This window comes from Pseudorca crassidens, chromosome 10 (genome assembly GCF_039906515.1).
Source record: "Pseudorca crassidens isolate mPseCra1 chromosome 10, mPseCra1.hap1, whole genome shotgun sequence".
NCBI classification, from domain to species: Eukaryota; Metazoa; Chordata; class Mammalia; order Artiodactyla; family Delphinidae; genus Pseudorca; species Pseudorca crassidens.
The window spans coordinates 90,656,539-90,669,789 of NC_090305.1; positions in this window are offsets into that span (position 1 = coordinate 90,656,539).

The window sequence follows — 13,251 nt, forward strand, 5'->3', positions numbered from 1 at the left end:
TATTTTAAAATATAAATAGAGGGCTTCCCTGGTGGCGCAGTGGTTAAGAGTCCGCCTGCCGATGCAGGGGACACGTGTTCGTGCCCCGGTCCAGCGTGGAGCGGCTGGGCCCGTGAGCCATGGCCGCTGAGCCTGCGTGTCTGGAGCCTGTGCTCCACAACGGGAGAGGCCACAACAGTGAGAGGCCCGCGTACAGCAAAAAAAAAAAAAAAAAAAAAAAAAAAAAAAAAAATATAAATAGAGATTCTATCTCTAAACAACAGTCTGACTCTCACTGGGAACCACGTCTGATGGGCAACAATAAATTTGGACCTATACTTGTCCTCATCGGGATTTCTCTGAATCCAAGGTCACGGTTCTCACCAGCTTTGGAGCAGTAGCTGCTGCCCGTGTGCCATATTTGCAGTGCCAGGCACATTATACTTCTAACATACCAGGTTTGCTGAGCTTCCCTGGTGGCGCAGTGGTTGAGAGTCCGCCTGCCAATGCAGGGGACACGGGTTCGTGCCCCGGTCCGGGAAGATCCCACATGCGGCGGAGCGGCTGGGCCCGTGAGCCATGGCCACTGAGCCTGCGTATCCGGAGCCTGTGCTCCGCAACGGGAGAGGCCCCAACAGTGAGAGGCCCGCGTACCGCAAAAAAAAAAAAAAAAAGCTCTGTGGACTCCTATTACAAGATGATCAAAACCAAACTCCCTAAGTTGTCCTCCCTATCTGGTCTCATGCAGCTTTTTATTTTACTAGCTTTGTGCCCCTACATGATTCTGATCTACTTTTAATGTAGCCCCTCTAGACCATAGTATAATTGGCAGTGGGGATGTCATCCAGTAGACGGTAAGCTACTCATGGGTAGAGGCTGGCTCAGTAAACGGCTGAATGTATGAATACATAGAAGAACAAAAATTGTCTATGTCTCCTTTTCATTCATATTCATTCAGATATTTTACAAGTTTATACAGATGGGCTTCTATAAGCCAGGTACTCTAACCAACATATATAAAAGGGACCAAAACAGCCATGATCCTAGCCCTTGTGGAGCTAACATTCTACACAGGAGTCAGATATTAAATAAAAGGACGTGGGAAATCACGTGTGATAAGGGCTGGGAGTGAAAATAAAATGATTGCAATTTTTGTTAAATACATTTATTTTCAGAATGACTGATTGAGTCAAGTAACTTGATTTGTGGACATCAAAGGGCAACATAAATTAGCTCAACAGAGAACGGACAAGTAAATTTGTCTTGTCAGTGCAATGCTCCAAATAATTGGAAGAGCCCATTCAATTCATCATTTATTAGTTGCAAAGCATTCTGCTAGGCACAGAGTGAGTGGGAACTCGAACACTGCCCAAAGAACTTTGAGAAAATATAACCACAGGCTCTGAATGGCTGTGTTATCTGCCTGAAGTAGGTTAGCCTCAGAGAGTGTTAATCTTTGATGAGAAAATCAGCTCTCGGAGATCAGAGCCATGTTATAAGATTTTGAACACTTCTTATCAGACTAAAGACTCTCGATAAGTACATAAGATATCAACCTCCTCAGACAACAATTTGGCAAAATAACAGTTGAGTTTAGGGCACTGAATTTTAATAATGGAACATTAATCATTTATTTTGTATCCAGCACATAAAATTCCCAGCTGCCAACTCCAGTGCCAAAAATGGACATGTGGAGAACAGCAGGTCTGAAATGATAAATCTTGTGATTTATATGCCTTGCTTGCTGAAGGTCTCTAATGAGTCATTTCATCACCGTGGAGCAATTTCCCCAACAAAATGTGTCCTTCCCATCCCTGAATCCAAGCTACTCATTTACTGTTCACTTTGTTTGTCTTTTGGTTCGGTCTTTGTCAAAACACTTCCCTCTTAAGAATTTCCTCTTTATAAACACTGCCTTTGATCACCTCCAAAACATGTAAAGGATTATGCGAGGTAAGAACAAAGAGAAGCTATTTAAAACCTTCCCAACCATCTGATTTCTTTGTTGATTACACTGTTTGGGAATTTTTTTCATGTTGTATTTTTGTTTCATCTTGTCACAGGTGAGACGAGATATTAAAAATGCATGTAAACATTCACTAAACAGAAGTTTTGATATACTGTGCCATGTTTAGTAACATAAATAGGTTTCAATTAATTTAATGGAAAATACCGTTTGAGTTCGAAGGAGTCTTTGTTTATTCATCTATTCCTTCATTCTTTCATCCATACATTTATTCTATAAAGATATATCCAATATATTTCAGGTACCAAATATTAGCGAGCTAGTGGTAAGAGAGACATGCTACCTGCTATCAGAGTGATACAAAGGTTACAAAGAAATTAATACAATTTAATACAACACACTCTATGCCTCTGTGTATGTGTGTGTACATCTTAATACAATACACTATGTGCCTCTGTGTATGTGTGTGTGCATGCACGTGTGTGCACACATGCATATGTGTGTTGGGTGGTACAATAGCATCACAATACATGCTTAATGTCCTGCCTCTGAGAGTGTGACGTAACATCAGAACTATAATTTAAGTGAAGAGAAGAACCCAGCCTGCAAAAATTGGGGGGAAAGATTGTTCCAGTCTGGAGAAGGAACAAGTTAAAAGGCCACGGACAAGACTGAATTTGGCATGCTTGAGGAACCGAAAGAAATCCGAAGTGGATGAGGTAGAGAGAGGGTTGCAAAATGTGGTACAAGATGAAAGTGGAAACACAGGCAGGGGCTAGGTTACGGAGGGTTTATTTCTACCAGGACCTCTTCGTTTCAGGTATTAGAGGTCTAAGGATTCCAAAAATTCACAAAACCCTTAACTTTGGAGTAAATTTTTTCTTGTTATACATTTTTACTGTGCATTTTTACAGTAGTTGACTCAAGGAAGGCTAAAGATCAAGATACGATCTATTGTACTTTTAATCAAGTCTAAGAACTGGTGCAATGTGGTTTTCATTAAAATGTTGGGTAGATACATCATAAATTCAGGATTAGCTTCTTTCAAAGTCTCATGACCCCTTCTATCAGTGATTGTAAAATCTTGGTACTTACACATTCTAATCCTAAATGGTTCAACTAGCTGCTGTTTGAGGGTTTGCTCTTTTCAGGTAGGAAAATGGAAGTGTTTCATTAAATCCTGCCAAGGGTCATAGGGTTAAACTTGTTGGAGAAGAAGGATAAAATTGGATTAGGAGTTGTTTAATTCTTCTTGAACTCTACACCAACACTTCCTAAAATTGATACGATGGGTAATTTTTAGCCCTTGATAATAACTAAAAAATGTAAACCTCTTCCATCATCATTTTTCACCAGTGTTTGATAACTATTGTGTGAGAACAATGGAAGCAGATATACGATACTATATTCAACATCCCAAAGAGATGATGAATGATAACACTTACAGTTTAAAAGAAAAATGGCTCAATTTCAAGTGTCCTTTCCAGAAGTTCTGTGACTGTTTTGGGAAAACTTGCTAAAAATACTAAGGCAGTAGAAACAAGAATGAAAAGAGTGAAATATAGTCTCCATTCTTTAGTTCCTAAGGATACTGTTTAACATACATCATTTTGACAAAGCCGACTTATTTATTAGATAAAACTTATGATCATTAAATAGCTTTCCAGATGCTGTGTCCATGAATAGTGAATTCTGAGAAGGTTCATTATATGAATCAAAACATTGAAAAATACCATTTTTAACGTGATAAGTGTCCTTGTCTACTTTACCTCATAACTTCGACGGAAACGACCTGACACGTGAATAAATCTTTATATCAGCTTTTACCCTAAAAAAGAAAAGGCTGCTTGAAAGTGTTATGTTGCAACTACTCATGCGTATTTGCCTGATGATGATCTATCTGTCTCTAGTTTAGGGAATGTTCTACAATCAGCAGAATCTGGCACAGAACCATCAAAAAATACATTGACACAGTATCCAATTCACAACTGATTGTAAGTGGACAAGTCAGACAAGCCTCTGTTAGTCAGCACAGCTCTGAATACTTGGTGTGGTTTTCCCACCGAAGTGACTAGCTTTAATTTTGTAAACTGTCATGGCTGTGGGGTTACAGTGAAAGGTATCTTTTTCTATGTGGTATGTTGGAAAGTTATCCTAAATCTTTTCTCTAGTTTGTAGACTCAGGGACAAGTCGGGAGTATTTAGGGAGATAGAGGAGGACCACCTGGAAAGAAGAAGGAAGACCGTAAAGTAGTAGTGATAAGGTCAGGACGTATCATAAAAGACTAAATATCGGGCTTCCCCGGTGGCGCAGTGGTCGAGAGTCCGCCTGCCGATGCAGGGGACGCGGGTTCGTGCCCCGGTCCGGGAAGATCCCACATGCCGTGGAGCGGCTGGGCCCGTGAGCCATGGCCGCTGAGCCTGCGCGTCCGGAGCCTGTGCTCCGCAACAGGAGAGGCCACAATAGTGAGAGGCCCGCCTACCACACACACAAAAAAAGACTAAATATCAGAGGATGGAGTTAGAACTTCATCTGTGTGCATGGAGGAGCCACTGAGAATTTTTAATCAGAAGGATAACTAGTGACATTGACTTTTCAAAATGATTTATTTGAGCAGAGACTGCAAGACAGGCCTGAAGGAAGTGCTTTTCCATTTACAGTGCAAATATGACCTCCAGCCATTCCTTCTAGCAAGAGGTAGGGTCTGTTTCCTCTCCCCTTAACTCTGGGTTGGCTGTGACTCGCTTTGACCAAAAGGCCATTGCAGAAGCGCTGCTACGTGAGAAGCCTAGCAGTTTCCTCTTATGTTCTTTGGAGTTCAGCTGCCATGCTGTAAGGTAATAAATGAAATCCTCCAGCATATGTAGAGGCTCTGGAGAAAGAGGTACCAGTGCAAAGGGAGTCTAAGTAGTAGACTGAGATATGAAGTAGAGCTAAGGTACCCCAGGTAACAAGCAACCCTGAGGCCCAAAACATGTGAGAGAAACTTTTGGGCCCCCAGCGCAGCCCACTTGCCAACTAAATGCAGCTGATCAAGAAGAGACAAGCAGATGGATCGTTCAGTCTACTGACAAAATCTTGAGAAATAGCAAATCACTGCTGTTTTGAGCCATTAAGTTTAGAGGGGGGTTTAACTGCATAGCAATAGAAAACCAAAATAGCATCTCGCAAAGTGTTTTTCTCATAATCAAACTCAGGAAAGATTCATTGAGTCAGAAGCATGGAAGCTGTTTTCGGATATTTTAGTAAGGTTAGCCTGGGCTCATGAGAACATGACCTGGGTGGAAAGACTGGGGTTTAACTAGGCTCACATTATCTCCTCTCATCAGGAAAGAAGCTGTATAACAGGTTAAAATGTTGAGTTTAGAAGTCACACAAAACTGGGCTTCTAGCCTGGTGTCAGCACTTAAACATTTCTTTCCCCAACACTAGCTCACCTAAAACACAGAGCTAATAATAGTCGCCCCATAAGGAACTCATTATAAAGATTAACTGAGGGAATATGTGAAATTACTTAGCACAGAGATTTGCATAGACTAAGTTCACGATGAGGAGATAAGATAGTATTTGGAAATATGACCAGTGGCTCCCCCATTTCCAAAGTTTCCTCTTTACCTCCCTGAGTGTCTTAAGTATCTCCAAAAGGGGGTCAAAGAAGAAATGCATAGAGAATAGAAAACAATTCTTTTTTTTAAGCAGATTCGATTTGCAATATTATATTAGTTTCAGGTGTACAACATAGTGATTCAATATTTTTATAGCTTATACTTCATTTAAAGTTATTATAAAATATTGGCTGTATTCCCTGTGCTGTACATTATGTCCCTGTATCTTATTTATTTTATATGTAATAATTTGTACCCCTTAATCCCTTACCCTTGTCTTGCCCCTAACCTCACCCGTCTCCCCACTGGTAACCACTGGTTTGTTCTTTATATCTGTGAGTCTGTTTCTGTTCTGTTCTATTCATTCCTTTGTTTTATTCTTCAGATTCCATAAATAACTGAAAACATACAGCATAGAAAAAAACAGTTCTGGACGGTTGAGTTTCAGAGGGTTAGAGAGTTTGTGTTTCAAATGGCTCTGTCCTGAGGTCAGTCTCTGGATGTTGAGAGAGTGTCTGCAGCCTTCCCCTTGCTTCCTCCACTCCATCAGCCAGACTGGGGAGAAGGAAGAGAGCTTCAACATGAGATTCTGGTGTACAGCCCCTAAGACGGGTCTGTTCTCTTTCTTTAGCACCTCCTTCACCAGCCTGGCAATTCAAATCCCAAGATAGGAAGAAGTATGGAAGATGCTGGATGAATCTGAGATATCAGAGACTTGTGTCCCCTTTATATTTTAAGGGGAAACAGACCTTAAGTTTCCTCTGTGCCCAGAAGCCCTGATTCCATGAGGAGATGTTGGGAGATTTGAGTGGGTAAAAAAAAGATTTCTAGATATCTTGTCTAGCATATCCTTCTGGGTTACCTCTGCCTTGTACTGTCTTTGAGCTATTTTACGGTCTACAAGTTACAGAATATTGATAGTAATACAAATACATCTTACCCATAGAAATGCAAGTGGTATCCATTTAAATGAGTTGGCTATTACCCTGTGTATATTGCCCAGTTTACTATACATTTGTAAATTCATTTCATCAATCCTGATGTCCCATAAGTGGGTCTCTCCTTTTGGATTTTCAGTGGAACCAGCCATGACTTTTGTTCTTTTTAAATTTCAATGAGATTATACCCCTGTATTAGTTTGCCAGGGCTGCCATAATAAAGTACCACAGACTGGATGACTCAAACAGCAGAAATGTATTTTCTCATGATTCCAGAAGCCGGAAGTCCTAGACCAAGGTGTCTGCAGGATTGGTTTCTCCTAAGACCTCTCTCCTTGGCTTGCACATCTTTTCCTCTTGTCAGCACATTGCCTTCTCTTTGTGCCTGTTTGTGTCCTAATCTCTTCTTATAAGAACACCACTTATATTGGATTATTGCCCACTCATATAACCTCATTTTACCTTAATTCCCTCTTTTAAAGACCTATTTTCAAATACAGTCACATTCGGAGGTACTGAGGATTAGGACTTGAACCTATGAATTTGGGGAGAATACAGTTCAGCTCATAACAATATCTTTAAAAAAAAATAGTTCTTTAATACTTCTCAAGTGATTTCTCCCAAATGGACATGTAAAGGAATATTTAAAATGTCCTAAGTGGGCTGACATTATGACTAGAGATTATGGGCTCCCTTTCCACCACATGCACCAGAACACATACTCTCTATTATTCCTGGGTCCTTTAGGATGAAAGTCTTCTTTTTATTAATAGTACACTTTTATTGGGCTTCCCTGGTGGTGCAGTGGTTGAGAGTCCGCCTGCTGATGCAGGCGACACGGGTTCGAGCCCCGGTCCGGGAGGATCCCACATGCCGTGGAGCGGCTGGGCCCGTGAGCCATGGCCGCTGAGCCTGCGCGTCCGGAGCCTGTGTTCCGCAACGGGAGAGGCCACAACAGTGAGAGGCCCGCGTACCGCAGGAAGAAAAAAAAAAGTACACTTTTATTGTTCTATTGTCCAATTTAATCAAATCACTAACATTCTACCAAGCGAGAGGTATGACTCTCTTCACTGCCCCTCATCCTTGAGCTGTTATGTATATATACATTTTCAAGGCTGTGCAGAATTAAGAAAATTGTGCTGAATAAAATTTGAGATAAGGTAAACTGAGGATTTCAAAGAATGTTAATGAAAGTAACAAAAGTTTAAACTTCCAGAAACACAATATCTAACTTTACCCAGAGTAAGTCACACCTTGACTTCCACTGTCTAGTTCACCCATCGTTGTGCTATGGATAAAATGAAGTTGAAAGCAACATCAAGGGCAATGTCAAAGGATGTGAAAAGTGAAAACCCAAGGTACCAACAAATTCTTCTAAATTCCTTCGGTAAACTCTTCTGGCATACTGGAATGAGTCTGGCTTTGGAGTCTAAGAAATTTCTGGCAGTGCAGCAAACAGATATGGGAAATGTGGGGGTGAAATTACAGCTTCCGTTCACATGAACACAAACGACTCTCATTTATTGACATTTTTTTTAGTCATATGTACTGCCTGATGCCCCAAGTGACCTAAGAATGTGAGCTCTTAGGAGTCAGAGACCTGATCCCTCTCGCTCATGGCTACATCCCTAGACCAAAGAAAAAGGCTGCAACATGGTGGGTGTTCAGTACATATTGTTGAATGTAATGAGGGAAAATCATTGAAGCTTTTTGGATTTCACTTTTTGTGTAACTGAAACAAGCTGGTGGGTGTTAGTATTCACTGAACAGTGTTAGTGTAAGGAATAAATGTGAGAGTATGCACGAAGTTCTTAGATACAGCAGGACTTTGGCAGGAGTTTTCTGCCAGGATACTCTCCAGTTCCTCTGCAAATGGACTTTGGACACTAGTCTGTAAAACATGCCTGTGTGTTTGGTTCCCAGTTTAGAGTCTATCTCAGGCCCCAATACAGCTACTTATAATGTACAATGAGTTTACATTCCCTTCCCAATGAAGAGCACGACAAAGTGACTTCAAAGTGTCCCTTATTCAAAGACAGCTTTTCTCGTGCTTCTCATGGTATTTACCTTTAATTTCTACTCAATAAATATTTACTGAATGAACCAATGGCTTTCACTCACAAAGCCTTTACGCTCTTCCCCTCTCCCCTCTCCTCTTTCCATTTCAGAAATGTCCCTTTCATGGATTTCTGCCATGATCACAGGTATTTATTCTATTTTGAACCTGGCTAAGGGATGATGCTAGATTTTGAAAAAGGCTTAGTGGCCAAATAGGACTTTTAGATGTATGACAATTTACCAAAAGTCTAACAGCTCCAGGAAAATTCTCCTAAATCAGACTTCAGGGTGACCTCTAGAAAGTGATGGCATTAGTGCTGATAGCAGCTGGCAGGTTCATTTTAGTGTCAGTGTCTAGAGGGAAAGGTGAGGACCTACCTATCACTCACCTGAGGTGTTTAGCAAGTTTTCACCTGAAAATTTTAGCTGCAGAAGAATTCTGCAGATGGGCACAACAAAGAACAGAAAATGGAAAACCACTTAAAACAGTTGATAACCCTTTGAGGGGTATAAACCTCTTTCTCTCTCTTTTAAGTGTCTGGGTGGTAGAAGGACTCAGAGTCCAGCAGCGTTGATGCTGAGTATCCGTAATGCTTTATAGTTTTATCACTTTTGTAACATTTATTGCTGGTCCTCTGCCTCCTTCCATCACATTCACAAAAATAAGGAATTGGGATACAGGCATGCTAGCACCCAAACTGGAAACTGAGAGAGAGAAAGAGACAGAGACAGAGAGAGCATTTGAAAATCTCCACACCACTCCCATCAGAAACACCTTCACAAAATTCAAGGTCCTTTTTGTTTTAATTAACTATTTCTTCTGCTTCAGAATCACCCTCAGGAGGAACTTAAAAACCTCAAACTTCAGAACGTACAGATTCCCCTCAAGGCCCTTATGCCATTTTCCATAGGGCACCAAACATGATCACACTGTAAAACGTTTAGCAGGAACGTTTTAAAATAAAAACCTCCCTAAAAGACAGCCGTTGCACACACATACACAGCTTTTGTCTCTTTAAAAAGGATTAGAAATTGCACTGATTGACAGAAAGGACTATTATTGTCTTCACCTCTCCCCGGGAACAGGCTGAAGACCTTTGGAAACTGCATTAACTCTTTCAGCTGAGGCCTGGACACGGACCCTCACACTGCTGTGTTAGCTACATCAGATGTCAGTATTCATAGTTAGCACTGAGATTTCAAAAGGTCACAAGGACATTTAATGTTTCTGTTTGTGTTACTCTCAGTGACATTTAAGATGCAGCTCATTATTTTTCTTCTAAAATTATTTCTTTAGTTTGTAAGGAAGTCCTTTTCCTCAAAACACTGACAGGAAAGGTTTTTGCTTTTGGATTGGAGGCAGTTCCAGATAATAAAGTGAAAAAAGGTAAGAAGCGTATTTTGAAATCATGTGAGGTATACAGCTCCTATCCTATGACAGGGGCAAGTCATCAAGTCAGCAGGTGAAACCCAGATAGGGTCCAGTCAAAATTACACTTGAAGAATCCTCGGAAAGGTGCCGTAATAGAGACCTACCTACCATCTCTCAGACTGTTCAGGTTAGCTGTTGAGCAAACATATATATTTTTTAAGGGTACCCTGGATTTGTTTTAATCAGATATGGGAAGACATGCAGACACAGAAATGACTGTGATGAAAGAAAGGATTTCCCCACAGTTCCCTAGAAACAGGAGGCACGACCCACCACACGTGGCCACGTGGAGAAGCACCAGGGTCAGAGAGGAGGCAGGCAGAGCGAGGAGGAAACGTGGGCCAAATCCCTTATTGTGGTTTCTGTAGAAAACAAGGGGTGAGGCGGGGTGAGTGTGCTTAGGATTGTCTAGTCTGAATAATTTCAGTGGGCCCTGGGGCGCAGGAGCCTTTCCTTGTTGTCTGGCATCTGGTCCTGGGATGAGTAAGGCAGTTGGACAATGGCCCAGAATAAGAGCGCAGTAAGGGAAGTAGTTGGAACTGTGAGCTCTGGATCGCTTTGTTTGCTTAGGAAGGATGCATCTCAGGCAAGTCCCTCACTATCTCTAGGAATTAGCTAACCGTGGGATGCTCAATGCCTTCAGGATTAGCGAGACCCCAAGATGTCAAAGCAGCAAAACCTCAAAATAAAAGGTCAAAAATACAAAATAAAAGGACATGAGATATCTCTATCCCTATCTGTCTACCTATCTATCTCTCTATCTATCTCGGGATATAGCATCTACCTGTCTATCCTCTTATTTTGATTCCATGCCCATCAGGCATCGTTTGGATTTTCCTCTCAGTGCATTTGCCTTTTCAGTCTATCCAGAATCGAATACCCACCTATAACGCATGCTGTTTGGGGTGGGGCAGGTAGGGATCAAGGTTCTTCACCCTGACCAAGGGGTGGGAAGCTATGGCACAAGCTATGGCAAACTTTCTCGGTCAGGAAGTTGAATCTTGCATAGAGCTTCCCCATATGCTTTCCTCAAACTCATTTTTGTTATAAGCTAGTCAGTGTTGGTTTCTGTTGCTTACAGCCAAAGAAACTGCAGTGAAGCCTATAAATATAGAAAGTGCTGGATTTAGACTTTTTCCCATTGCTTATCTCTTTCCAGTGATTGGACTAAGTTTTATTCTGATTCTGATTTGCTCCTTCTATCGTAGAAAAAGAGTGAAATAATCATTTAAATACATGGACTTCCGTTTCATGGGGCAGTTATCTATTCCATTGTGTGCTAATAAGTCAGCATCATGTTTCCTACCTCAGTCTTCTGCATTATAGTTAGCATGATGACTCACGGTCACTGACAAGGGCTAGACTCTGAAACCTCAAAGTGGACGGTCAGGACAAGTCACCTTCTTCGAGACCCCATCACTCACTGAGGACCAATACCAGATATAAGCTCTTATCATCCTCTATGGTCTCAGTGACACCTCAGGGACTGAGGTGGAAAGGTTAACACAAAATTACTTTCTGGAGCCTGTGGTCATAGCAACTAGAAAAAACCTGCATCAGTGCCTGCTCCAGCAGCTTCCAGGACAACCTGCTTACTGTTGCCTGACACTAGAGCAGTTCAGGCCTCCTTAATTAGCCCCATCTTGCCTGCAAGCCCTTGTGAATTTCTGCTCATTGATCTGTGACTAGCTGTGTTCACTCTGTACCTTCACACGAGGACCATATCATTTGGTCAGACAATGGCTCAGTTGGGTCTCAAGGAAGAGGGCCTTTGACAGCTTGAAATACCCTAAGTAATGTCAAGGCAGCTAAGGGCACTGGAAGCTACATTCAGTTGTGTTGTCCTCTGCTCTTTTATCACTTCTAGGAAAATAGAGTATTTTCTCACACAGAGGGTAATTCAAGGAGGAGTGGGTGGAATCATGCCTCTTGAAGACATAACAGGTAACTGTAAAGTCAAGTTTAGAGATGGTCTTTTTTAAAACACAGTATCGTTGAAAGATGAATGGCAATGTGTTGGAAACAGATATTGTTAGAAGGCCTCTGGTCTCGGGAAAGGAGAGAAGGATTTGATATATATTTTCCTTAATCCCCAAGGTAGCAAATACCATTTCCAAAGAAAACGTTTATCAAAGGACATATCACAGAAGCAAGAACGTGAATCTTGAAATCTCATATTTCAGGGAAGTTAAGCAAGGAATCTCGGGCCATGGCAACACAGCAGTAGCATTAGTCAGTGCTGACTGTGTGCCGCTGGCTGGTTGCCTGGAAGGCAGACTTCGGGGTATTTTTTAAAGCAATCAAGAAAGTTTCACTGAAGGATAATTAGTATCAGGCAACAGTGGGAAAGCGTTTCATCTGATTCATCAAGCTCATGAACAAGATAGTCCCAGCATGTCGTGGTTCCATGAAATGAAAAGACATTTGTTATCCTGAATTACAGTCAACAGCTATCCAGCTTAAGCCTCTGTGGGCTAAAGAGTCCGGAATTCTTGGTGGTTCTTTGCCAAGGTCCGCTTGGTTTAATTTTTTGTTCTGTTTTCCTTCACATAGCAGATAGAGGGATGGCTCCTGCCTAAACAATAGAGGCCGAACCTTTCTTATCTACTAGATATTGATTAGCTTTGAATATACTAGCTAATATATTCCAGAGACCACTGAACATTTTACACGCATTACCTCTTTTAACCTTCCACCACCACCAATCCCATCCCATTCTGTAGGTGGGGAAACTGAGGTCATGTGATCTGCCTTCTGAAAACAGCCATAGCCCCCCAGTACGTTTACAATGAAAACCTCAGCTTCTCGCAGTGGTTGGTAAAGTCCTGCAGAATCTAGCCCCTTCCCACTCTTCTGACGTTATCTCATGATATGCTCTTCCAAACAGACTTCCCTTATTCTATTCCTTGAACTCACCGGATATATCCTTGCTTCACAGCCTTTTCTCTGGTTGTTCCCTTTACCTGCAATGCTCTTTGGCCAGCTGTTCATATTTCTCTTCTTATTATTTAGGTCTCAGCTGTGATGTCACCCACATGGAGAGTCCTTTCCTGACCACCTTTCTAAAAGACTTCTCCCTATCTATTCCTTTCTTTTACCTTTTACTTAATAGCATGTATCACCATGGGAAACTATATTATTAAGTCATTTATTTTTATATCATACTTGCCTGATTAGAATGTAATCTCCATGTCAGATACCCAAGTGTTGTTCATCACCCTCTATTCACTTACTTGTGACATTTAGTTTACGTGTACAATACTTATCTGTTG